The sequence below is a fragment of the Podarcis cretensis genome (genome assembly GCF_951804945.1).
Source record: "Podarcis cretensis genome assembly, chromosome: 11".
Taxonomy (NCBI): Eukaryota; Metazoa; Chordata; class Lepidosauria; order Squamata; family Lacertidae; genus Podarcis; species Podarcis cretensis.
This window is the reverse complement of record NC_137180.1, coordinates 6,505,592-6,530,991: the sequence shown is the minus strand read 5'-3', so window position 1 is coordinate 6,530,991 and position 25,400 is coordinate 6,505,592. Positions and strand designations below refer to the sequence as shown.

General features: G+C 42.7%; 2 long non-coding RNA genes across 2 annotated transcripts in view; one reads left to right on the top strand and one right to left on the bottom strand.

The window, feature by feature from the left end:
- LOC307227095 overlaps nucleotides 1-25,400 on the bottom strand; it is a 684,774-nt gene that overhangs the window by 9,429 nt on the left and 649,945 nt on the right. The gene's annotated exons all lie outside the window — the stretch shown is intronic.
- The window catches only part of LOC307227090, a 75,650-nt gene that overhangs the window by 42,171 nt on the left and 8,079 nt on the right, over nucleotides 1-25,400 (top strand). Inside the window, exons 6-7 of the long non-coding RNA XR_013843799.1 lie at nucleotides 2,084-2,206; nucleotides 20,602-20,691. This is a non-coding gene — a long non-coding RNA (uncharacterized lncRNA). The remainder of the gene's footprint in view (nucleotides 1-2,083; nucleotides 2,207-20,601; nucleotides 20,692-25,400) is intronic.

Here is a 25,400-nt window from a genome sequence, read left to right as displayed (position 1 = left end):
GCCCTGGGATGGAGGATCTCCAACCCTGACTTAATTAGATATCATCCAGACATATCCTATTTATCAGTGATCTATGATTCACAAGGGTGGCTTCCAAAGAATGTATACTATTTCAGTAAATTTAACAATTTTTAAAAGGAGATATCACAGGCACAGATGGGGTAGAAAATGAGACCTGTATATACACCTATGATAAAAGGAACAGATTTCCAAAGAGCTTTAGGGTGTACCATTTGTGCAGAAATCATATCTTGGCTGTTGCTCCCTCTTTCCTCTCCCTCCCCCTCCTCCTCTGTCTTGCATGGGTAATATATGCTTAATAATAATCAAAACCTGATGGTATGGATTAAAGAATCAGGATGCTACAGAGTGAAGTTTTTTTAAATTGAAGAAATTAGATTTGTATGATTTTTAACTATTCTTTAATCTGCTTCTGGGCAACAAAAGTGATTTGGGTCAGCTGTTATTGCATTAAACTTTAATTTTCTTCCACGAGCACAGGATTATATAAAGGAGTATTGGATTGCACTCAGCATGGATTAGCTGAGCGGTGTCTCCTCTGCCAAGGACCAAATGGATTTCCTTCCTTTTGTGATTTATATTTTTATTACTCTTTCCCCCCTCCTTCTAATTCCCATTACCCTTCTGTTTGCCAGCATGGAGATACCCTCAAGAGCAGCAGCAAATGCAGGCAGAATTATTGGCTTATTGAATGTATTTATGTTCCAAGGTTCCTCAGTAGCCACTTTCAGAGGAACAAAGTAGCCCCCCAGCCATAGAAGCTCTCTGTCTGTTAAATCAGGGAAACCAAAACTTCTCAAGGCAAACAGATCTATTCTTTCCTTTCCGTTTTTTTTTTTTTAAATCCGTGATTAAACTTTTGTTAAATAAGATATAGGCAATGTTTTCTTAAATGAACTGCTTGATCCTGCAAGTCAATTGCACCAGAGCCTTACAAAAAAGATTATCTTTACAACTTTGGGGAACAACATTTTTTTTTTTTAAGAAAACAGACTAGCTTTAGATTTTACAAGAGTTATAAGTAGTTGCAGTGGACACTAAAGTAAGGCAGAAAAGTAAATAGAAACGCAAAAATAAAGGTGTTTAGGGCAATAGTAATGACTTTTCAGAAGTAACAATGTGAGCACAATCTAGGACCCTCATAGCACAGCCCTGTGCACATCCAGTTAGAAGTAAGCACCACTGAGTTCAGTTGGACATACTCGCAGGTAAGCAGGTGTGGGATTCAACAGACTCTGAATCAGGGGTGACATGTCCCTTTTCACCACAGGAGATGAAACAGGAAGTGCCTCTCTGCCCTGCTGCAGCCGCCACTCCCGCCGCCACCACACCCTGCCACTGCCACCACCATGTGCCCTGTCTTATCAGCTGCTGGGAAAGATGGTGTCAATTTCAGGCAAGATCTCACCCCAAATGAACACAATTTTGCCTGAAATGGGCACTGATGCTGAGACTGCTTCTTCACCACTGAATCAGATGAGAGGCTGTGGGGTCTTGTCTTGGGAACTTCTGCCACCTGAGGCAGTGGCCTCACTCTGCCTAATGGCTGGGCCAGCTCTGCTCTGAACAGATTAAATAGAATCTGAAAAGACATGCATAGGTATGACACTATAATGCTGTAAGTATAAGGCTGTTGAAGTCAGTGGAACTTACTTCCTAGCAAATGCATATAGGATTGCAACACAAAAGAGCAATTCTAAACATCAGCTGGGAGCCGAGCAGTGGAGCACCACAACTCCACAGTCACTTAGGGACTCGTTGTTAAAACCATGTTTATGGAAGACAACCTTACTCAGCTACGAGTGATTGCCAGAAGAAGAAGAAGAAGAAGAAGAAGAAGAAGAAGAAGAAGAAGAAGAAGAAGAAGAAGAAGCAGCCGCCATCAGGACAGCAGATGGGGTGGTTTGACCATCATTTTGTGGCTCTACTTCTCCCATAGGTGGGAGTCTTGTATCCACCATGCTTTCTGTTGTTTCAGTGGTGGCCTTCATGCATTCACACCATTATTTAGTCAAATATACCTCCCTAGGTGATTGGTCTTTATTTACTATGTTTATTGTAGGTTTTCTAATGCACCATTACCTAACCTGAGCCTCTGGAGGTCAAATCAAGTAAGAGGAAGGAAAAGAGACAACGCACCAACCCAGAATTATGAGAAAGGAAACCTCAAAGATATACTGAAGAGGTATCGTGTTGAGCCTATTATTTTGAGTCTTCACAGCTATGATGGAACAAATAAGTCTCCAATACTGCCTCAAAGACTTATAACTTGGGAATTTTTTTATTAATCAGTGTGCCTGAAGAACAGTCTCTGCCATGAAATGCTTTAGACTCTATAAAGTGTATATTCAGTGCACCATGGAGGTTCCCTCGCTCAATATTACGATAATACAAAATTCATAAAGGGAAGAGTGTGTGTGTGTGTGTGTGTGTGTGTGTGTGTGTGTGTGCGCGCGCGTGCGCATTATGGTTGCATGTGATCTGAAAGAAACTTAGGCCCAAGTTAACAGTAATAAATTATTTCTGGGTTTGCTGGTTCATCTTTTTAAAATAAAAAATAATGAGTTCAATTATTTTGACCCATCTTTAAAAGAGGCCTAGTGTTTTCTTATATACAATATTTTTTTCCGCAGTACATTGGGAAACTATGACATTAAATCAATTATGTGCAATCAGATCAAGCCTTTCTTATTCTGGAACTACTGTCAGAGAAGCCATCCTGTCAAAAACAAAATCAGAGAAGATATTTTCTGCTGCTTCCATCAGACAGAGGAAGAGATTCCCTATGGTTGCTCTATGACATGCAGTTTGTGACAGTTCTAGTACTTTGATGTACAATCATGTGCTTTCACCTAGAGAAAGACAGACTTCAGCACACATGGCATATAAAATCAAAGTCCATGTCTATCTTTCCAGAGAGCTCTCTGAACCCATGGGCTCATGAACTGCAACACTGTGCATACTACACTAGGACTTTTCCCTCTCTTCCTGTGTGCTATCTTCAGATGGCATGGATTCTCTTCCTGGTACAAATCTACTTTTACTAGTTTTGAAACTCAGCAATTATAATTCACTATACTTACACACTTCGTAAGTTAAGGCACAGTGGAATGGCAGAGTTGGCCCTGATGTTGTGCGGCTTCCTTCCACCAATGTCCACACATTGAACATGGACACCTGGAAGGAAAAGTCTTGGTGAGTCCACCTTTACTCACACAGGGTTCTAGCTCCTGTGGAAGCATATGCACATTGAGGCCTGGGTGAATAAGCTTTTCTCTCTCAGAAGGCCACACTCATTCTTTGGCCATGGGAAGGATCCACGTGACCTCAGGGTCAAGGCCAAAGGTCTTGCTATATCATTCATAGATGACTTAGTTATGGGTCCAGGTTTAACACATAGCAGAGCAGCTCCCTCATTGTGATCTACTGAAAGTCAATCCACTTCCCTGTAAACCTATGGATTGCCATCACAGGATTAACATGTGAAAGGGGCTTATGAGAAGTGAACACTGTAGTACAAACCCTTAAATCACTGCTTCCGTGAAGCAGCTGATCTTTGCAGCTTGCTTTTGTGGTGTAGAGTTTGGAAAGATAATATTTATTGTAACCTCAGGTCTTAGAAAACTGATTTTTTGTGTGTCTGTGAACATAAAATTTTGAATAGCCTCCAGTGTGCCTCTAAAGTAGCAGAAAGGACCAGCATCGGCAGAAAATCCATCTATAAAACAGGGGAGGTGGGAAGAAATGAGGGGCTTGAAAGGCAGCTTTGCTCCTCACACTCTGTAAATATTTTTTTCCCACTCTGAAGGATTCTTCGTAATGTACCTACTGCTGCTTCAACCAGACCAGATTCATTTCCTAGGAAACATACTTAACTAAGTATTTTAAGTATTTGGTGAAGTAATTTTAGTTTTTTGAAGCTCTACATAATGTAAAATGAGCCAGCGTGGTGTAGTGGTTAAGAGCGGCAGTCTCGTAATCTGGGGAACTGGGTTCGCGTCTCCGCTCCTCCACATGCAGCTGCTGGGTGACCTTGGGCCAGTCACACTTCTCTGAAGTCTCTCAGCCCCACTCACCTCACAGAGTGTTTGTTGTGGGGAAGAAGGGAAAGGAGAATGTTAGCCGCTTTGAGACTCCTTAAAGGGAGTGAAAGGCGGGATATCAAATCCAAACTCTTCTTCTTCTTCTTCTTCTTCTTCTTCTTCTTCTTCTTCTTCTTCTTCTTCTTCAAATTTGACTGTGACCTGTGCATTACTCTCACAATCCAAGTACCTTTGCTAATCCCCACCTATTTTTTTAAAAAAGAAATGAGTATTCATAGCCATGTAAAGTCACTTAGTTAATGCCTTCGTTGGTCACTTTACTTGTGTATTTTATTGTCCTTATTATTTTTATTTCTTTGCATGTACTAGGGGCCAACTGCAGTTGTTCAGATGGTCCAGTTAAATTGATTTTTTTAAAAAAAAAAATCTGTTGAGAAAATCTGTAGGTCTCAATGTTGGCCTAAAATAGAAAATGTTGGGATGTCTCACAGACATGTGAAAAGGGCATCTGTAATGTTTGCCAGGAAGTTTCTAACTTTGGCCCTACGAGCATTAGACATATCTCTTCCTATTAAGGACCACTGAGCAGCCTTAGGTAAGTTTGAGAGGAAATACAGGCAGATGGTGGGGCAAAGGTGCTATCTAGGTTAGTGAGGTTGAATATCATAAAAATATTGTTATTCTGAGATAGAAGAAGGTATATTAAATACTCTTTAAATGTGCCACAGCAATCATAATGATGATATATATTCAGATCACCACTGGAATATATGTAATCATTACAAAATACATAAACTACGGTAAATGAAAAGGTTGGTACTTGGTACTTCTAATGATGATAAAGTTCCTATGCAAAATAGTCCAGGAGCAACCAAAGCACTCAACAAAATCTTAAAAGCTGTAGCTATTTAGTCAAACGCATATTAAATATTTTCAGATCAAGTTATTGAATGTAACACCCCTTTAAAAGAACAAAGGAGCTTCCCTCAACATCATGGGAATTGAGGCCAAACTCTTAAAACTTGCATAGAAATTTTGGTCATAGTTAAATATACCCCATAAATCTACTTTAAATCATTTCTGTTGCTGAAATACCTAATTTAGTCATCCATGGTTTATCATTTTTTATCTCCAGTTAATTGGTGCTGGAGCAAACAAAGATTCGCCCAGACCCTGACCTAATTTAACACAGACATTTGTTGACTCTGAGGACAAAGAATAACTTAGACTGAGTGGTTCTGAATTTCTGCCATATGCTGTAACATATGTAGAGGCAGCTTGTCTTCTTCTCCCTCAGATTTGTCAGGGTGTGGAGCCTTCACATTCATAAAGCTACACTATTCTCCAGACCCATTTCTCACAAAGATGATGGTGTTTGTTTTCTGCAATTTTAGCAAACTATAGATAGAAAGTGGGTGTAGGATTTTTGCTTCTTGTCTTCATTGTGTTCCTGCATCTTTCCATTATGGCTTATCCTTGGCTGGTAAATGGTCTCAGTGAGAGCTATAACATTGTTTACATCCTGCCCTTCAACAGGTTCACAGGGAAGGCCAGACCAAAATATGTTCCTACCCAAGGCAAATAAAAAGATTGAGCTCCTGTTGAACCTTATTTCAACACTGGCAATGGGACAGTGTCCTCCAGCTCACCTGAGTGCAGCAGGCTAGCAGGACAGGGCAGGCGATGTAACACACACAGTCCTGTCTTCCAACACTTTGCCACTACTCTCCGTCCCTTAGCAACTGCTGCCTGAAGTGCCCTCCGTCGTCTAACAGTAAGGCTGTCTCTGATCTGAGGTGGCTTCTTGAGGAATCATTTTGTGCCCAGCAGTGGACTAAGTGTCCTGGAACAAAACCATGTGGGCTTTTTACCCCTCAACTCACCATAATCTTCCACATATCCTACTTTGTCCTTACTGCTTACACTTACTGTATTTTTCGCTCTATAAGATGCACCAGACCACAAGACGCACCTAGTTTTTGGAGGAGGAAAACAAGGAAAAAAATATTCTGAATCTCAGAAGCCAGAACAGCAAGAGGGATCATTGTGCAGTGAAAGCAGCGATCCCTCTTGCTGTTCTGGCTTCTGGGATAGCTGCGCAGCCTGCATTCGCTCCATAAGACGCACACACGTTTCCCCTTACTTTTTAGGAGGGAAAAAGTGAGTCTTATAGAGCAAAAAGTACGGTACTTTCTGTCTCCCTCTTCTTACACTCATAACATGCTGGTGAGCAAATAGCTATTTTCAGAGCCCAAACTCTATCTCATAAGCGGCCCCATGGCTTTGGTTCCAAATCCCAAAGTGACTTAGTCTGGGTCATGTTTAAAGAGTCATACACAAGCCAGTTGAAAATGTATTTGATTTGACATGTTGTGCTTGTGTGCAAGAGAAACAGCATGGGGGAAGGGAGAGAGGGAGAGACTGGGGGTTTGTGAAGAATATTTGAATTTATATTTAAAATACTTTTATCGTTTGGCAGCGTCTACGGGCTATTGTAGCCCAAATATTTCCCAGTGGTTTGTGTTTCTAAGGCAATGTGGTTGCAGAGGGTGTAACTGAGGTTGGGATTTGTCATGATATGCTTAAATGGGAAGGCCACATGTTGACATAAATTCAGTTCAGTGTAAGCTGACTGTACATATGTTATGGCATATGGCAGAATTTCAGCCCCGGTCCCTCTCTCTCCTGCCTCCTCCTCAGAGCCACTAAAAAGCAGTCTCACGGGACAACCCTCTGCTAAATTAGGTCAGAGACTAGGATGCCATGTGGCAACTCTGTTGATGGATAATAAGGGTGGGTTATGACTTGAGAACCAGTATGGCTTTTGTTCCTCAAGGAGACTATTTAGTGTGGATTTTGTTTTTCCACAGTTTAGATCAGTGCTTTTCTTCTATTTAAAAAGGTGCTGGTACTGCACACCCTGGAATACCCCCAGAAAAAAGCACTGGTTTAGATGTATGTTAATTCATTGTCCACAATTTTGTTTGCCACTTCCTGTTTGGCCTCTATGCATCGTGGTGATAAGATGAGATGAGAAGGTATACACAACCCTGTGGCGAGTGCAGCTCTTTGCTTGTGAAAGGATGATTCTACCACAATTATTGTAACCAGTTGATTTTAGCACGACTCTTTGTTGTTGTTGTTTAGTCATTTAGCGTGTCTGACTCCTCAAGACCCCAAGGACCAGAGCTCGCCAGGCACTCCTGTCTTCCACTGCCTCCCGCAGTTTGGGCAAACTCATGCTGGTAGCTTCGAGAACACTATCCAACCATCTCGTCCTCTGTCGTCCCCTTCTCCTTGTGCCCTCCATCTTTCCCAACATCAGGGTCTTTTCCAGGGAGTCTTCTCTTCTCATGAGGTGGCCAACGTATTGGAGCCTCAGCTTCAGGATCTGTTCTTCCAGTGAACATTCAGGGCTGATTTCCTTCAGAATGGAGAGGTTTGATCTCCTTGCAGTCCATGGGACTCTCAAGAGTCTCCTCCAGCACCATAATTCAAAAGCATCAATTCTTCGGTGATCAGCCTTCTTTATGGTCCAGCTCTCACTTCCATACATCACTACTGGGAAAACCATAGCTTTAACTATACGGACCTTTGTCGGCAAGGTGATGGCTCTACTTTTTAGGATGCTGTCTAGGTTTGTCATTGCTTTTCTCCCAAGACGCAGGCGTCTTTTAATTTCGTGGCTGCTGTCACCATCTGCAGTGATCATGGAGCCCAAGAAAGTAAAATCTCTTACTGCCTCCATTTCTTCCCCTTCTGTTTGCCAGGAGGTCATAGAATCATAGAATCATAGAGTTGGAAGAGACCACAAGGGCCATTGAGTCCAACCCCCTGCCAAGCAGGAAACACCATCAGAGCACTCCTGACATGTGGTTGTCAAGCCTCTGCTTAAAGACTTCCAAAGAAGTGACGGGACCACGATCTTAGTTTTTTTGATGTTGAGCTTGAGACCACATTTTACACTCTCCTCTTTCACCCTTGTTAAGAGGTTCTTTAATTCCTCCTCACTTTCTGCCATCAAAGTTGTGTCATCTGCATATCTGAGGTTGTTGATATTTCTTCCGGCAATTTCAATTCTGGCTTGGGATTCATCCAATCCAGCCTTTCGCATGATGAATTCTGCATATATGTTAAATAAGCAAGCCAGATTAAACTGCTATGATTTAAACTTTAAACTAGATTTGAACTAGATAGTGCTTCAAAAAGAGGACTGCCCTCTGTAAAGTAGGACCACTGGCCACAATCATATGCATGAAACTTTGAAAAGGCTTCCCAGCATAAGAACTTAAAGTTGTCTCTGGTAGGTTGGGATAGTTGGAGTCAATGCAGAGTGTACCCATTTGAACTGAGATATGCATTTGAAATGTTTGTAAGGTAAAGGTAAAGGTACCCCTGCCCGTACGGGCCAGTCTTGACAGACTCTGGGGTTGTGCGCCCATCTCATTTAAGAGGCCAGGGGCCAGCGCTGTCCGGAGACACTTCCGGGTCACGTGGCCAGCGTGACATCGCTGCTCTGGCAAGCCAGAGCCGCACACGGAAACGCCGTTTACCTTCCCGCTGGTAAGCGGTCCCTATTTATCTACTTGCACCCGGAGGTGCTTTCGAACTGCTAGGTTGGCAGGCGCTGGGACTGAGCAGCGGGAGCGCACCCCGCCGCAGGGATTCGAACCGCCGACCTTTCGATCGGCAAGTCCTAGGCGCTGAGGCTTTAACCCACAGCGCCACCTGCGTCCCTTGAAATGTTTGTGGAACATGGCAAAAAGAAAGAGCTGAAAGCTGGTTCTGCAAATGAAATTCATAGCTGACTTCCAAAAATTCCCTAGCATGTTCAAGGACAACTCTAACCCAGAAGCCTGTTACCCCGAATGTCACACTGAATGTCATCCTCTTTAAAATGGCTTTGTGTTGTTTAGTCGTTTAGTTGTGTCCGACTCTTCGTGACCCCATGGACCAGAGAACGCCAGGCACTCCTGTCCTCCACTGCCCCCCGCAGCTTGGTCAGACTCATGCTGGTAACCTCGAAAACACTATCCAACCATCTCGTCCTCTGTCGCCCCCTTCTCCTTGTGCCCTCCATCTTTCCCAACATCAGGGTCTTCTCCAGGGAGTCTTCTCTTCTCATGAGGTGGCCAAAGTACTGGAGCCTCAGCTTCACAATCTGGGAAAACCATAGCTTTAACTATACGGACCTTTGTTGGCAAGGTGATGTCTCTACTTCTCAAGATGCTGTCTAGGCCTGTCATTGCCCTTCTCCCAAGAAGCAGGCGTCTTTTAAAATGGCTTTAGTTAAAAAATAATAATTTAAAATTAGCTACACATGTAGATATGTATAATAATAATAATAATAATAATAATAATAATAATAATAATATCTTTATTGTCATTGCCCCCTCTCAGGGACAACGAAAATTACTTGGCTGCTCCATCCACCCAGGTAGGGCACTCCACACAAAATCAGAACAACTATAAAAACACTAATTAAAACAATACAATATAATACAGCAAGGAAGATTAGATGACTTTCAAAGTCCAGGTTTCCCATTCAGGGCCGAGATCGCTCTGGAGAAGAAGCTGTTCTTGAGACGGCTCGTTCTTGTCTTCATCGTCCTGTATCTCCGTCCCGACGGCAGGAGCTCGAAGAGACAGTGACCAGGATGCGATGGATCTTTTACTATGTCCAGTGCCTTCCTATGGCACCTTGTGGCATAGATCTGCTCTAAGGTGGAGAGTGGGCAGCCAACAATGCTCTCTGCTGCCTTAACAACTCTGCACAACCCCATCCTGTTCTGGGTAGTACAGCTTCCGTACCACACATAAGCCATGTGGTAAGTAAAAATGAAGGCATATTCTAAAGTCAGAAGAGGAGCAAAAATAATGATATACTCCATGTGGAACTTCATCTAACTTGACGTAATGGTGAATTGGTGCCAAAATCAGGCTGAAATGGAGTGCCACAGTTGGGGCTGCAGACTATTTCCTTGTGAATGTTTTGCCTTTTTTTTTTTTTTTTGGCAGGGTATACCCAGTTCTTTCAGCTCATTTTACATGGTGGCAGCAAAGTCTGATGGCTTGCACTGTGCTGTTGACAGGTTAACAAGAGATTCTCCTCATAAATGTAACCCCAGCAAATATGTTCCCAGTAGCAGGATAGGCAGTGATTTAAACCCTGCTTTCGACAGAAGCCCTTTCCAGTCATTCTCCTCTCACAATTACAGTCCTGCTCATTGCACATAAAGATTACCAAAGTCCGCCCCATCCAATACATGAACCACCATGGCAGGTAGACATATAATAGCAGGATCAGGGCTACAAGGTGTGACCCTGCTCTCCCTCTCCCTCTAGAGAGAAACAAACAAAGTGGGCTTGGGTCAACTCTGAATAGGCAGTTTTCCCACAACAACAAGCCTATTGCATTTCCAAGAATGGTTCACCACCCTTGGCCCATCTGATCTTGTAAAGGTAAAGGTAAAGGTACCCCTGACCATTAGGTCTAGCTGCGGACGACTCAGGGGTTGTGCGCTCATCTCACTCTATAGGCCGAGGGAGCCGGCATTTGTCCACAGACAGCTTCCAGGTCATGTGGCCAGCATGACAAAGCCGCTTTTGGCGAACCAGAGCAGTGCACGAAAACACCGTTTACCTTCCCGCTGGAGCGGTACCTATTTATCTACTTGCACTTTGACGTGCTTTCGAACTGCTAGGTTGGCAGGAGCAGGGACCGAGGAACGGGAGCTCACCCCATCGCGGGGATTCGAACCGCCGACCTTCTGATCTGCAAGTCCTAGGCTCTGTGGTTTAACCCACAGCGCCACCCGCCATATTCCTGTGTTAATGGAACTAGTTAACTAGGTAAAGGTAAAGGGACCCCTGACCGTTAGGTCCAGACGCTGACGACTCTGGGGTTGCGGCGCTCATCTCGCTTCCGATCGGCAAGCCCTAGGCTCTGTGGTTTAGACCACAGCGCCACCCGCGTCCCTATCTGATCCTGTACTCTAGTACAAATGAAGGCGACTCCATGTTACTCTTTCCCCCTCTTTTCTCTCTAGTATGGAGATGCCTTTAGTCTTCTTTGATGTCTCCCTGTCAACTCCATCTTTACCATGTTCTTTTGTGGACAGTTGTGACTTTCAAGCAAGCTCTCTTATAATATCCTCCTTATTCTTGTGCTTTTATTTTGGATTTTTCACACATCCTTCACATTGCCTATACAGTCTCCAGTCAAAGACGTCTAAATCCTAAATACTCCTTTACACTTCATGGCTATTCCCTTATCGCATGCATTTTCTGCTGCCTCAAGGCAGATCTGTTTCTTTGGTGGTGGTTGTGTGTGTGTGTGGGGGGGGGGGGTTGTTACTGAAATCTCTCCCCTCGCCCCCCACCCCAAGCTGATGGAAGATGTGTAAATGTGTCTAAAGAGGAGAACAGCATAACTTTTTTTAAGCAGAGCTTTGGGAGAGACTGAGTCTCTGGGGCTCCCCCCTCCCATTAAAAATGAAGATGAAAAGAGCAATATCTGCACAATACAAGCCAAGCAACTTTAGTGCATTATTGTATCCTCCTCTCAGCTTACATCAGAAAAAAGGAAGCACCTTTGCAGTTGTGCATCAATCTCTTGCTTTTTGCTAGATAGCAGAATCCCCCAGTCATCCATGGGCTGGATTTACATTATTCCATTAAGTATTGATTGTAATGCTTGAAAGCTTTATTGTTGCTATTTATCAGAGCTTTTTGCACTGAACTCTGTAGAAGATAATACTCCCTAGTTGCCTGATGTACACTTACAGCTCAGTCAGGCAAAAATGTGCTAAAGGAGGTAGAGAATGTGTGTGTGTGTGTGTGTGCGCGCGCGTGCGCGCGCGTGCGCGTGCGCACACACACACACACACACACACTCGATCAGATTATTCATAAAGGACATCTCTGTTAACTTCCCCAACTTGCTCAGTGCATTCTGTCAATGCACATTTCCCCATTATTATCAGCAGAGTGATGTGAATGAAAGATCCATACCAATTATCTTGCCTGTGCATGGCTTGTGTTTATATATGGAAAGAGAGAGAGAGCTCCATTCAGATATTAATTCATGTACAAATGGCCCAGTGATCTTCCTGCCTCAGCAGGTCTGTATTGCTCTCCTTACTTATCAGATGAAGATTATTATTTTGTTCTGGTTGGCTGTTTAGGGTTGTGTCTGCTAATGCTGCCTCCATCCATTCTGCCTTCAAGGATCACGGACTCTACATGCATACACTGAACATGCACAAGCTCCAGCATGGATGATCCTATACCCTGCAAAAGGACTTCAGATTGTGTGTATGGGAACCAATGTATATGTGTGTTGATGTATTACTAAGATTTTGTGCATCAAATTTAGAAGAATTCCAAATCAAAAACTCAAATGGAACCCTTCAGAGACATTTGGGACTTGTCCGAACTGAAGCAGATTATTTCTGAAGCTCACTGAATTGAAGGTGGGGTTCTGAAGTAATTTCAGGTGATTGTGAGATTTGAACATAAAAAAATAAAAATCATACAGTATTTCAGCAAAAAGTAAACATTTATTTCTAAGTTTGCCGTGTGTGGAAAATGGCAGATGGGTAGAGGGTAAAGGCTCTTTTGTGACTGATGTCCATAGCATCTAATAAGAGGAAATGATTTTACTTGAGCTCTCCAGCCACAGTGATTTGGGGAAGTAATAGATCGCATTGTCTTTTCTGTGTTCTTTACTTGTTCAGTTAGTTGTGCTTGCTTGGAAAACGCTGGACACTCGAGTCCTTCTGCCTCTGGATCACACACAACTACTTCTGTCAAATCAGTTTACACTTAGTTTCTGTGACTTTTGGTGCCAGTTCAGCAGAACATAAACCTGAAATTGTCAGACACAAACCCTAGTCCTGTTATCAAAGCTGCTTGTCCGGAGGCACAACAACTCTGCCAAAAAAAGCCGTCTGGAGTTTCACTGTTTGAAATATGGCAATCCTAAAAGAAGGCCCTCAGATTATGATCAGTGTCTGGCTCAGTTCATATGGAAAGAGGTGGTCACTGAGGTGTTGAACCATTTCCCTGACACCAAAACAGATGGATTTTCCTTCCCGTTGAGACCAAGCTGGAGAAACACACACACACAAAAGGAAAGGCTGCCCTCACTGCCGTTCTACCCTACAAATTCAAGCACGGCAGGGTTTGGGATCTGGCAGTTCTCCTGCCTTTCATCCTCCAACACCCCCTCTGGATTGCTCTCTTATACGTGTTTCTACTACAATTTGCCTGACATGGATGTCAGTGTATTACCATATATTAGGTATTACTATATACTAGACGCGGGTGGCTCTGTGGCCTAAACCACTGAGCCTCTTGGGCTTGCTGATTGGAAGGTTGGCGGTTCAAACCCCGCAATGGGATGAGCTCCTGTTGCTCTGTCCCAGCTCCTGCCAACCTAGCAGTTCGAAAGCATACCAGTGCAAGGAGATAAATAGGTACCGCTGCGGCGGGAAGGTAAACGGTGTTTCTGTGCGCTCTGGCACTCGTCACAGTCCTCCGTACGCCAGTAGCGGTTTAGTCACACTGGCCACATGACCCAAAAAGCTGTCTGTGGACAAACACTGGCTCCCTTGGCGTGAAAGTGAGATGAGTGCCACAACCCCATAGTCGCCTTTGACTGGACTTAACTGTCTAGAGGTCCTTTATCCTTACCTTTACTAGGCCACAGTACAATAATCTATGATAAAATTTCTCTTAGGAGATATACTCACAAGCAATGGTTTTGCAATTTGAGACTGAATTCCTGAGGAGTTCTCACCTCAGCTACTATAGAAGGAATTCAGTTACAATCTCTTTTCTCTATACTCTTTTCAAAAAAGCTTGACACACAAGATGATGATGTCCATTTGCCCAGGGGTTTACTAGAATGCAGAAAGCATAGAGCATTCTTATCTTGTTGCAAGCTGAATCCAACTAATGAAATAAGTTCACTGTTGCCCAGGTAATGCTCTGACTGTAATTGGTAGATAACTGATTTTGAAAATCTTTTTTAAAAAGGCAAATGTAATGTCAGAGCTGTGTATTCTGCGATAAAAAGATAAAAAATAAGAACTCCACACATAGATAGCCAAAATTCTATGCCAAGAAAAAGACAAATTAATTATCCTACCAAATTAGACAAATTGATTTATTTTTTGATAGTTGCTTATGCTGCATAATTTAGCAGATGATATGAAATATCTCATCCTCAGGTGATCCTGGGAAAAATTCTACAATAGCAGTCAACGCAGAAAAACAATGCATTGATCACCAGGAGCCAGTATGACTTAATCAAGAAAAAACAACCACCCATGCCAAACCAACCTATTCTGCTTTTGTGATAGAATTGTCTGGTAGATCATGGGAATGCTGTGAGCATAGTGTATCTTTATTTCAGAAAAGTGTTTGATCAGGTCTTCTGTGATATCTTTGTTGACAAGATTGCAGAATGGGACTTGATCTATACTTCTGTTAGGTATATTCACCGATGACTGAGTATCCACACACAACCATACATGAATGGCTCGGCATCAAAATGGAGGATTGAATATGATGCCATGACTTTACTTGCCCCAGAACTGATGTAACTTGACCAACGTGGCCTGGTGGACCAAATGGGGAGGCCTGGCAGATCTAATGAGGCATGCGAGCTGGAGGTTCTGCACGCATTCCCTTGTAGAAAATAGCTATTTATATACCAACTCTGTGGGTTGTGTGCACATGGAAATAATTTCAAGAGCACAATGGAACTTCCCCTTCATCTCCTCTGCCCACACCTCCCAAATCTGTTCTGGAGGCCCTCTGCAGCAAATTTAGGTGTGGTACAGGGAGCATATGAGGGAAGGAAATGGCGGCGGAGTTATTTTGTAATTACAAAAGTTGTTCTATGTGTAAAATGATTTAGTTGAATCATAGAGTCATAGAGTGGGAAGGGACCCCTTGCAATACAGGAATCTCAGATAATAATAATAATAATAATAATAATAATAATAATAATAAATATTTATACATCGCCCATGTGGCTGGGTTTCCCCAGCCACTCTGGGTGGCTCCCAACCGAATATTAAAAACACAATACAGCATTAAACATTAAAAACTTCCCTAAACAGGACTGCCTCTGGTCTTTTAAAAGTAAGATAGTTGCTTATTGCTTTGACATCTGCTGGGAGGGTGTTCCACAGGGCAGACGCCATTACTGAGAAGGCCCTCTGCCTGATTCCCTGTAACCTCACCTCTGTAGTTTTAATTTGAACTTGCCTAATTCTAACTTCCCGAACCAATATGTGAACCAAAACATTAGAAATTTACATTTCTCCAAATTTTGTAATGTGTATTTTTTAAAATAAGTAAATTAGAGGAAAGTGCATACCAGGACGCCTACGTCAGTGAAAAGAATGTACAAAATATTGATTTTAAAAATATGTTTATTAGGATAAATTTTCACATGGAGTTCAAAAAAATGCAGACTGGTGCACAAATGGAACTAATTGAAAACAAGACTGAAAATATTGATAGATCCTGAAATTGACAGGTTGATTAATTTCTATTCTTTGCTGCCAAAAAGGATAAGAGACCAGTGTTGTTGCTTTTATAGAAGGTGTAATGGGTGGATTCTGCACTCAAATATCTATTTGCGTACATGGCAAACTTGTAGAAATGCAAAACTGTTTTCATAGCGCCTCTTTTTCTAGACGGAGCTGACAAATGTGTGATGGGAGAACGTCAGGGTTTGCTGAGTTTAACTCTGGCTCAACATTCACTGTGTTCCATTTGGTGGATAAATAAAAGGACATTCTGCATGAGTAGGAAATCGAACTTAAAATAAATGCAAAAAGACCATTAAAAGCTCCATAAACTGGCACCCAGCCTGGACTTATATTAAAATGATCCGCAATAAATAACTTATGAGATACTGCCCAATATTTTTTTAAAAAAAGTTTATTATCTACAGAATCGCATTAGAAAAAAATTAAGCTTCGTACCTTAAAAGCTGCCTGATGTGCCCCAAATAGTCCAGATTCCCTCATTTTGGTAAATCATTGCCCCCCCTTATCCCAATCTCTCCCCCCCTCTTATTTCTTATTTAGTTTCTTTTGTGTGTGCGTGGGCACAGTCATTACATCAAAGAAAGATCCCTGTTTTGATTACACAGTTTCTCAGTTCCAGTTTACCAGGATTGTATTTGTAGATTCCTCCTACATTAGCTGTTCTTCTATGTGCCTGATCATCAACTTAGGTTAGCTGGGGGCTGTGGATGCTTGAAGGAACCCAAATGGGTGTAGTGGATGGTTGTAGGATTCTATACTTCAAGTAACTGAGGCTGTGAGCAGAGTAGGTTCCAAGCGTAGGGACTCCTACCCACCACTGTTTTTACCTTTGGTTCATTTTAGCCCTGAGCTGCATGGATCAGGGCCACACTAGGCATTCAGTTAAATACGTAGCAGGCAGCTATGCATCTTGTTTTCTTGAACTAGCTACAGAGTTGGAGAAGCCCATTTATCACTGCGAAGGCAGCACATAGGGAAGCTTATCTGTTAAGTCCTCAACTGAGACTGTTAAGCGATGTTTTGTAGTTTGTTAACTATTGTTAAAGATGGTCAACTGTAGCAAATAGTGAACTGATGTATCAGTTACTGTTGAATTATTGTTGTGGTTCGAGGACCCGACCCCGCGAAGTGAAATGAAGACACAAGGACACGTGATATAAGGTTAATGGGCTAGAAAAGGCCACAACTTTATTGATTACAGCAATGAAAAGGTATTGGCTTAGGCATTGGATCGAAACAAGTGGGTTTATTCACCAGTAGGTGGAGCCTGTTGATGCTGATCCAACTATAGGCTCACCTCCTGCTGTAACCGAGGGTCGTGCCATGGCCTCCCGCCAAGCAGGCATCGGACAGAATACACGACCGCCAGATTCCTTTAACGAAATACCCCTAAACATTGAAGGCATAGGCGATGGCCACACCTAGCACTTCGACACACCACAACACATTATTCCAATGCCTAACCTACCCACCAATACCACAAAAGTTGTGACGATTGCTATGAGGTAGGCGAAAAAACCAAAAAGCCTAATGCCAAATGAAAAACTCCTACCAGGCCCCCTGGGCAACCAGGGTGACCAACCTAAGGTCCATAGCAAGGCCAATGACCTAAGCCCTAACTCAAAGGGAGTGGAGGGTGGGTGACTCGCAACAAGACGATGGCGAAGAATGAGGCCGGGGAGAGGCTGGCACTGCAGCAAAAGGCTGCTGAACACGCCCCCTCCGTGGCACCTGGTTGGATGGCCACAGGAGGGGGGCGTGAGCACCAGCCAGGTGAGCTGGAGGCAGGGGGCAAATGCCCCCCTGCTGGGCGGTGCTCGGGCTCCCGCCCACAACCACTCCCCTCTCTTTCAGGGAGGAGAGTCTTTATTGTTGAATCTTAAATAAATTTACAGTGGTACCTTGGGTTACATACGCTTCAGGTTACAGACTCCGCTAACCCAGAAATAATACCTCAAGTTAAGAACTTTGCTTCAGGATGAGAACAGAAATTGTGCTCCAGCAGCGCGGCAGCAGCAGGAGGCACCATTAGCTAAAGTGGGGCTTCAGGTTAAGAACAGTTTCATGTTAACGAATTTCTGGAACGAATTAAGTACTTAACCCGAGGTACCACTGTACTAATAAAGCTAAAAGAGAGAGAGAGAGACCAATTGCCTCCAACCTAGACAAAGATGAACCTTAGGCCAAAGGTCAGCAAACTTACTCAGGAGAGTGCTGGTCCACTGTCCCTCAGACCTTGTGGGGAGCCGGACTACATTTTGAAGGAAAAAAATGAATGAATTCCTATGCCCCACAAATAACCCAGAGACGCATTTTAAATAAAAGGACACATATTCTACTCATGTAAAAACACACTGATTCCCGGACCATCCGCGGGCTGGGTTGAGAAGGCGATTGGGCCAGATCCGGCCCCTGGGCCTTAGTTTGCCTACCCATGCCTTAGGCTAAAAAGTGTCTAATGGCACCAATGGAAGTCTTTGTTTTTCTGAGACTCCTAGCCTCATTGGCATGTGTGCATGAGATCTCCCCGACCTGCTGTAGCTACCTGTTGCATATTTATGAGCATATTTAGTTAGCCCCTTAGAGGAGCTTGCAAGACAAGGGAAGCAAGGGAAAAACATATTTAAATCCCAAGACAAGAAGACACTGGCTTTTAGCAGTTTAAAACCAGTCAGGAAGAAAAATAAAGCCCAATGCAGATATAAAGCACAGTGTAGTTGTTAGGTTTAATGTAAGTTGAATAATTAAAGTGCAAAACAACTGGCCATTATGCAGATTCACCAGGCTGTATGGAGAATGTGCACATAATCTGTCCACGGAGAGGAAATTGTACATATTTTCCAGTCAATATACACAATCTTCAAGAAGCTTTGGGGAATTTGCGTTTATCAACATTGCATGTTCTTTGGTCATTATGCATAGTTTCAACATGGGGGGATGTGCATATCTTAACTGTATTTTGTACATTCTCTGGCCAATATGCAGAACTCTCCAATTAGCTTTGGGGAATTTTCATTGCAGTACTGAATTTTGTATACCATCTAGCCATTATACAGTCTTCAGCAGGCCTTGGGGAATGTGCATATCTTGACTTCAGTTTGTACACTTTCCAGGCAATATGTACATCCTCCAGGAGGTGTGTATAGTGTCCAAAAAACATGCCCTTCTTTTCTTTCTCTAGTTCAGAAGTGTGCAATCTGGGCATCCTGAGTTGCTTTTGGCCAATTGCCCAATCTTACATGGTCCACAACAATTAACTCTTTTTTTGAAGTCCTGCTGGGAATTATACATAATAGCTGGAGAAGGTACAAATTATTAAAAAATGAGGGCAAAACAGACCAATATAAAATAAAGCACACATACTGTGTACACCTGGTATTACTCAGATCACCCTTACTTTGAAGGGAAACGATTATAATACAGGCCAAGACCATAAGGAGAGAATGGTTTTCAGCTGTTTGCTTTTATCTCCAGAAATATTGTACTTTTTCCCAATTAAAAAAAACCCAAGTTCCCTTTGAGATGGTATTGGATATGAAAGCAGAATGTAATTTGAGAATCATGATGGAAACCATCCTGTACAATGAAGAGATATCTCAGTTATTACTTCTTCATGCAACATGCAATTTTGACTGAGTTCCTTTCAGGAAACTATATCACAGGTTCTTTTAAAAAACAAAATGAAACCTTAAATACGATTTTGGAAACGACGTCAGCAATATTCATATACTGAAGTAAAGATGTTTTGCATTACATATTAGGATGCACTAACATGCACATACCTTTCCACTATAGTGCTACCTTGGTTTACGAACTTAATCCGTTCTGGAAGTCTGTTCTTAAACCAAAACTATTCTTAAACAGAGGCGCGCTTTCCCTAATGAGGCCTCCCACAGCCAGTGCCTTCCCACCATTCAGATTCTGTACTTAGACCGAGGTAAAGTTCGCAAACCAGGACACCACTTCTGATTTTGTGGAGTTTGTAAGCTGAATAAACAGTCATACCTTGGGTTAGAGACTTGTGCGATTTTGGGTTTCACACCGCGCCAAACCCTGAAGTACCGGAATGGGTTACTTCCAGGTTTTGGCACTTGTGCATGCGCAGAAACACCAAATTGTGACCCATGCGTGCACAGACGCGGCGGGTTGCGAATGTGCTTCCCGCACAGATCACGTTCACAACCCGAGCGTCCACTGTAGTTCTTAAACAGGGCTGTTCTTAAACCAAGGTACCACTGTATAAGAACGGTGGTGGTTTGTTTCCAAATGTCAGTCACGGATAACCCTGAGAAATGAGCCTTATGGGGTTCCGAAATATAATTGTCAGTGCTGGGATATGACTAAAGAAGGGACAATTATTTATCTATCTGGGAACATTTCCAAGCTTATTATTAAAATAATCTCAGAGCAGTGCACAGCAAACACATAAAAGATACAATAAAATCATCAATATAAACTGTATAACAATAAAGCAGCACCTGGAGATACATGTGTGCATGTACACACAGTGCATTTGTAATCCTGAGGGGAAAGGTATGTCTTCAAAAGATGTCTGAAACACATAATACATAGTGTTATCTATAAGATGGGGGGGGGGGGAGTTTTTCCAAAGCACAGGTACAATGGCAGAAAATGCCTGCTTCTGTGTTTCTGTCAGGTGGCAATCTGTGGATTTCAGTGTCATGAATAAAGTCTCCCTTGATGATCTTAGCGATCTAATGAGTCAACAAAGGGGAAAGCAGGTAGAGGATTTAGGTGCATATTTTTAGCTGCCCATTGTGAAATGGCTTAATTTCTAGTGCCCAAATGACTGATTTTAGTAGCTTACACCAACAGCCCTAGGAAAATCTATTAGACTGGGATGTGTCACTCATGAATGTTGTTCGTGCAAGATAGCAAACAGACAGGTGTCAGTTTTACATCATATACACTCTCTAGCTAATGTGCATTTTGCATTTGAACTACAGGTGCAGGAAGAGAATGAAGTGCTGCTTCTGAAAATGGCCTGGAAGATTGAAAAGTCATTTGGTGAAGCTGGCAGATGATGAATGAAGCTCGTAAGTAATAAACCTGTTAGGGAGCTTCCAGACCAACTGCTTAATGAACATTAATGCTGAAACATTTGCATAAAACTTGTACAGTTGTTCTACAATGTCACCTGTTTACTGAGCTGTCATCCTGATCTGCTAGTGTGGAAGTTGTTTGACTCTGCCAGTATTTGGTTGTTATCCTGCTCTTTCCAGTGCTATTTCCCATCATTTGCATATTGGAATTTTTGTCATTCAAAAATTGGCAGGATAACTAGGTTAGAAAGTGTGGGTTAACCAACTTGCCATGCACCCTGAAAACATCTCTTAGAAGCGATAGATGTGGAAGTGATTGCAAGTCTAAACAAGAGAATACGTAGGTTATTTGAATGATTAGTCCTTTGAATAAGTTATTGGAGTGATGTAATCAAATAGATGATAACATCTCCCCTTCAAAACCTATTCTCAATTATCTTACTTCCTCTTCATAACCCACTCTTTCTCCTCTATTTGCTTTCCTCTATTTTCACCTCGTTTTCCAATTTCTATGTTGTCCTTTATCCTAGATGTGCTATTTCTATTGTTAATACAGTGGTACCTTGGGTTACATACGCTTCAGGTTACATACGCTTCAGGTTACAGACTCCGCTAACCCAGAAATAGTTCTTCAGGTTAAGAACTTTGCTTCAGGATGAGAACAGAAACCGCATGATGATGGCGCGGCGGCAGCGGGAGGCCCCATTAGCTAAAGTGGTACCTCAGGTTAAGAATAGTTTCAGGTTAAGAACGGACCTCCAGAATGAATTAAGTTCTTAACCCGAGGTACCACTGTAATATTCCCCCCCCAACCTCTTTTCACTAATTTTACATTTTTTATATGCGCATTTTTGGCATGTTCTTATATTAACATAATTTCTATTGGATTGATCAAGATAATTATGTATGTAAGCATGTCTAATGGAATGTGTCGTTCTCCTCTCTGTTTGTTTCCAGTTTTTCATTATAAAGGCACCACCTCCCCCCCAGCAATGATGAGACAACACCATGATATTCAAACCATATGACAATATGAAAGCATCTAAGCTTTTTTTAAAAAAGAAAAAAATGTAGTATAAGAATCAAAGGTAGTGTGTGACTCAACAGCCTGTCTGGAAGAACCTTTAGTTTTTAAGATTCCACAAGACAGACTAAAACAGCTTCTGCTCTGAAAATAGTAGATGTTTGGTACAATACACCAAGACTTGTGCCAAACTTGTAGCCATCCCACACAAATGTTAAAACGCATCCATGCTTTACAACAAGCCTATCTCATCACACCACAACACAAATGCATTCCATCACTACTCAGTAAGTCTAAAAAGTCAGCAGTACAGGCTGTTGCCTCAACAAATCAAGACATAGCAAATGATCACAATAAGAGGGGGAGTTGTAAGTGACTTACAAATAGGAGTTTAAAGTGATGTACAGTGATACCTTGGGTTAAGAGCTTAATTCATTCTGGAGGTCCGTTCTTAACCTGAAATTGTTCTTAACCTGAAGCACCACTTTAGCTAATGGGGCCTCCTGCTGCCACCACGCCACTGCCACACAATTTCTGTTCTCATCCTGAAGCAAAGTTCTTAACCCGAAGTACTATTTCTGGGTTAGCAGAGTCTGTAACCTGAAGCGTTTGTAACCTGAAGCATCTGTAACCTGAAGCATCTGTAACCCAAGGTACCACTGTACAAATAAAAAATGCACATAAAATCAACAGTGTGCCCAGTGGTCTCTTAGTACTTTTTCCTGTATAAGTGGAGAATAAGTTGGAATACAATGTTGTACTTGAGTGTGCATGTGGGACACTGGAACATACACTATGTGCCCAAATTTCTTTTGGGTCCTTGCAAACAGAAGCTGGCCAAACTGCCAACTCCTGGGTGGTGGGAGGGTTTCATCTACACAATGATACAAGAGACTCTCTCTCTCTCTCTCTCTCTCTCCCCCCCACACACACACACCACCCATCATAATTACAAGTTGTAGACCTGGAAAAGAGCCACATTCTCCTCCAGATCATCCCTCTATTTAATACTTTTTATTTCAACAGTTATTTAATGTTCTCCATTATATATTTGGCAACAATGCCAAATATTGGGAAGATAGTTCATGTTCTAATGTCAGTGAGTCATATGCAGGTAATTAATTCAGATTCCAAACATTTTGATGTGGATTTGTACACTTAATTGCATGATTATGTAACCAAACCACCACCACGACTGGGAAGGAGAGCTTGATTGCGTGTCTCTCGGCTCTGATCAGTATCAGATTTATGGCTGTGTTTGGCCTGGCACACCCTTTTAAAAAATTCTTTTATGATATTAATTTGGATTAATAGATAAGTTATGAAAATGTAGCATGTGAAAGTAAGTGGCTAAATAATTAATGCACAAATCTAACACAGAGATGATAATAACTCTTACAAATATGTATTTGATCCTATTCCCCTATCTAGCCCAGAGGCTCAATGTGCTAACAAGTTATTATAATAATTATTATTTTCAAAGAGTATGAAATATAGTCAATGTTAAATAATTTCATATCTGCTTAACCACCATCACCAAATGCCTGCCCAAAATATCCTATGAGATGGTTTTTGCAAGCTTCCAAAGGAAGAGGGTTGTATAACAGTGAAGTTGCAGATGTCTTTCTTCAAGTAATATTTTTAATTTATATACAACTGATAGTATTTAAGAAGGCATTTTCCATTGATCTTTATGAGGGATCTATACCAGGAGGATCCACCAGTCTATTGTCTCCCCATCCCTCATTTTAATAGACAATAGTCTGGCTGAGGCATGAAAATGGAGTGCTGTGCAATATCATTATGCAGCATGGAAGGGGGGGAGAGATAATTTAAACAAGAAGGCAACTGTAAATTGGCTCCCGAAATGGTGAGGATTGGAGTAGAGCAGACAGATGTTTGGAGAGTTATGGTCTCTTTTCATTTACTCATAAGAAATAACTTTGCATGGCTCTCCGGTTCCTTGAATATATAACCAAATCCTGCTGTACTTTCCCCTTTATGGTCGGGTAGAACAGAAGAGGAAGACGTAGAAAAGGCTCGGTGGGACTCGTGCATCCTGTTCACATTGTGGAGCAAAGCTGTGCAGTAGCGCTTTCTGTGTATATAGAAAAGGCAATAAGGAACATGCGAGGATTTGGAGAAGAAGTGGTAGTTAATGAGACAGCTGTGAAGGAGCACAGGGAGATGCTGGTTATCCAGAGCACTGATCCATATCACATTTTGAAGGCCAGAACAACCTCCCACTTAGCAGAAGACAATGAGGAGCTCAAGACTAATGTCTGCAAATAAATTGATGAGGAAAAATCTGGGAGGTTGTGCAGGCCAACTTAGAAGGGTTATTGCGTGTATTCAGGGGAGGGGAAAGGAAAGGGACATTGGAGGGGAGATCTGAATAAATGGAAGGGAGCATTTCAGAGCAAAGGCAACCCAGGAACATGTGTGCTGAACTGCCAGGATTATGTTGAAAGTATTATTTGTGCCTCCCTGGAAGATTTCCCCTGCAAACCAAGAATCTTTTCAGGAAGCTTCATTCAGTTAGATAGCTATGATTCAACAACAGGTTTTCAGAAATCCAGCCACATTTTAAAAATATTATATTTAAGCTTTGAAGTGGGAAAAGCTGAAGAAGAGCTATGGTAGTTGTGAGATTAATTCAGAGAGCCTGATGCTTCTGCAAAAGAGCTGTCTGTTAGGCAGGATTTCTGAGATGAGATCCGCTGGAAGTTTGGATGCAACTCACTGCCTGGTCTTTGACTGCAATCAGGGGTGTAGGAAGGGGGGGCGGGGGGGCAGACAACCCCAGGTGCCCTCACTGAGGGGGGTGACATTTGGTGCGGCATGCGCCCGCAACTCCCAAGCCTACTACCCCGAGCCAGCGGGGTAAGGGGGGAGCTGCACCACTTTGCCAGTGGCATTCCCCCATCACCCTTCATTTTGACAGCTTGGGGGAGGCTTGGGAGCCGCAGGTGGGTGGCGCACCAAATGTCTGCCATGGGTGGCTCGTTCCACTGCCCCGGCTGCAGGCATGCATGTCGCTCCGGGCAGCCAAGGGACTATCCCGCACCTGGGAGGGCACCCTTCGCACCATGCACCCCTCGGGAGCGCACCCGCCCTGGGCAGCGCGGGCATATGCTCTGCCGCTGGCCGCAATAAAGATTGATAGATTGAATGAATGAATGAATGCAACTGAGCTTGCAGAAACAAAAATAAAAAATCCTCTCTCTGAGTTAGGGACTGTCAGATTCCCAGACTATCCCTCTATCTTTAACGTATTGTGCTGACCTTTCTATCTCCTCATTTAGACTTGAAACTTTGTAAAAGACACTTTGTAGTACAGTGGTACCTCGGGTTACATACGCTTCAGGTTACATACGGTTACAGACTCCGCTAACCCAGAAATAGTGCTTAAGGTTAAGAACTTTGTTTCAGGATGAGAACAGAAATCGTGCTGCGGCAGCAGGAGGCCCCATTAGCTAAAGTGGAGCTTCAGGTCAAGAACAGTTTCAGGTTAAGAACGGACCTCCGGAACGAATTAAGTACTTAACCTGAGGTACCACTGTATATGGAAGCCGTGCTGAGTATCACCCACCAGCGCAGGCCCAAGACATTTTGGCACCGGAGACAAACCACAGAATAAAACCCACCAGGGAAGACGGGTGAGTGGAGATCTACATCA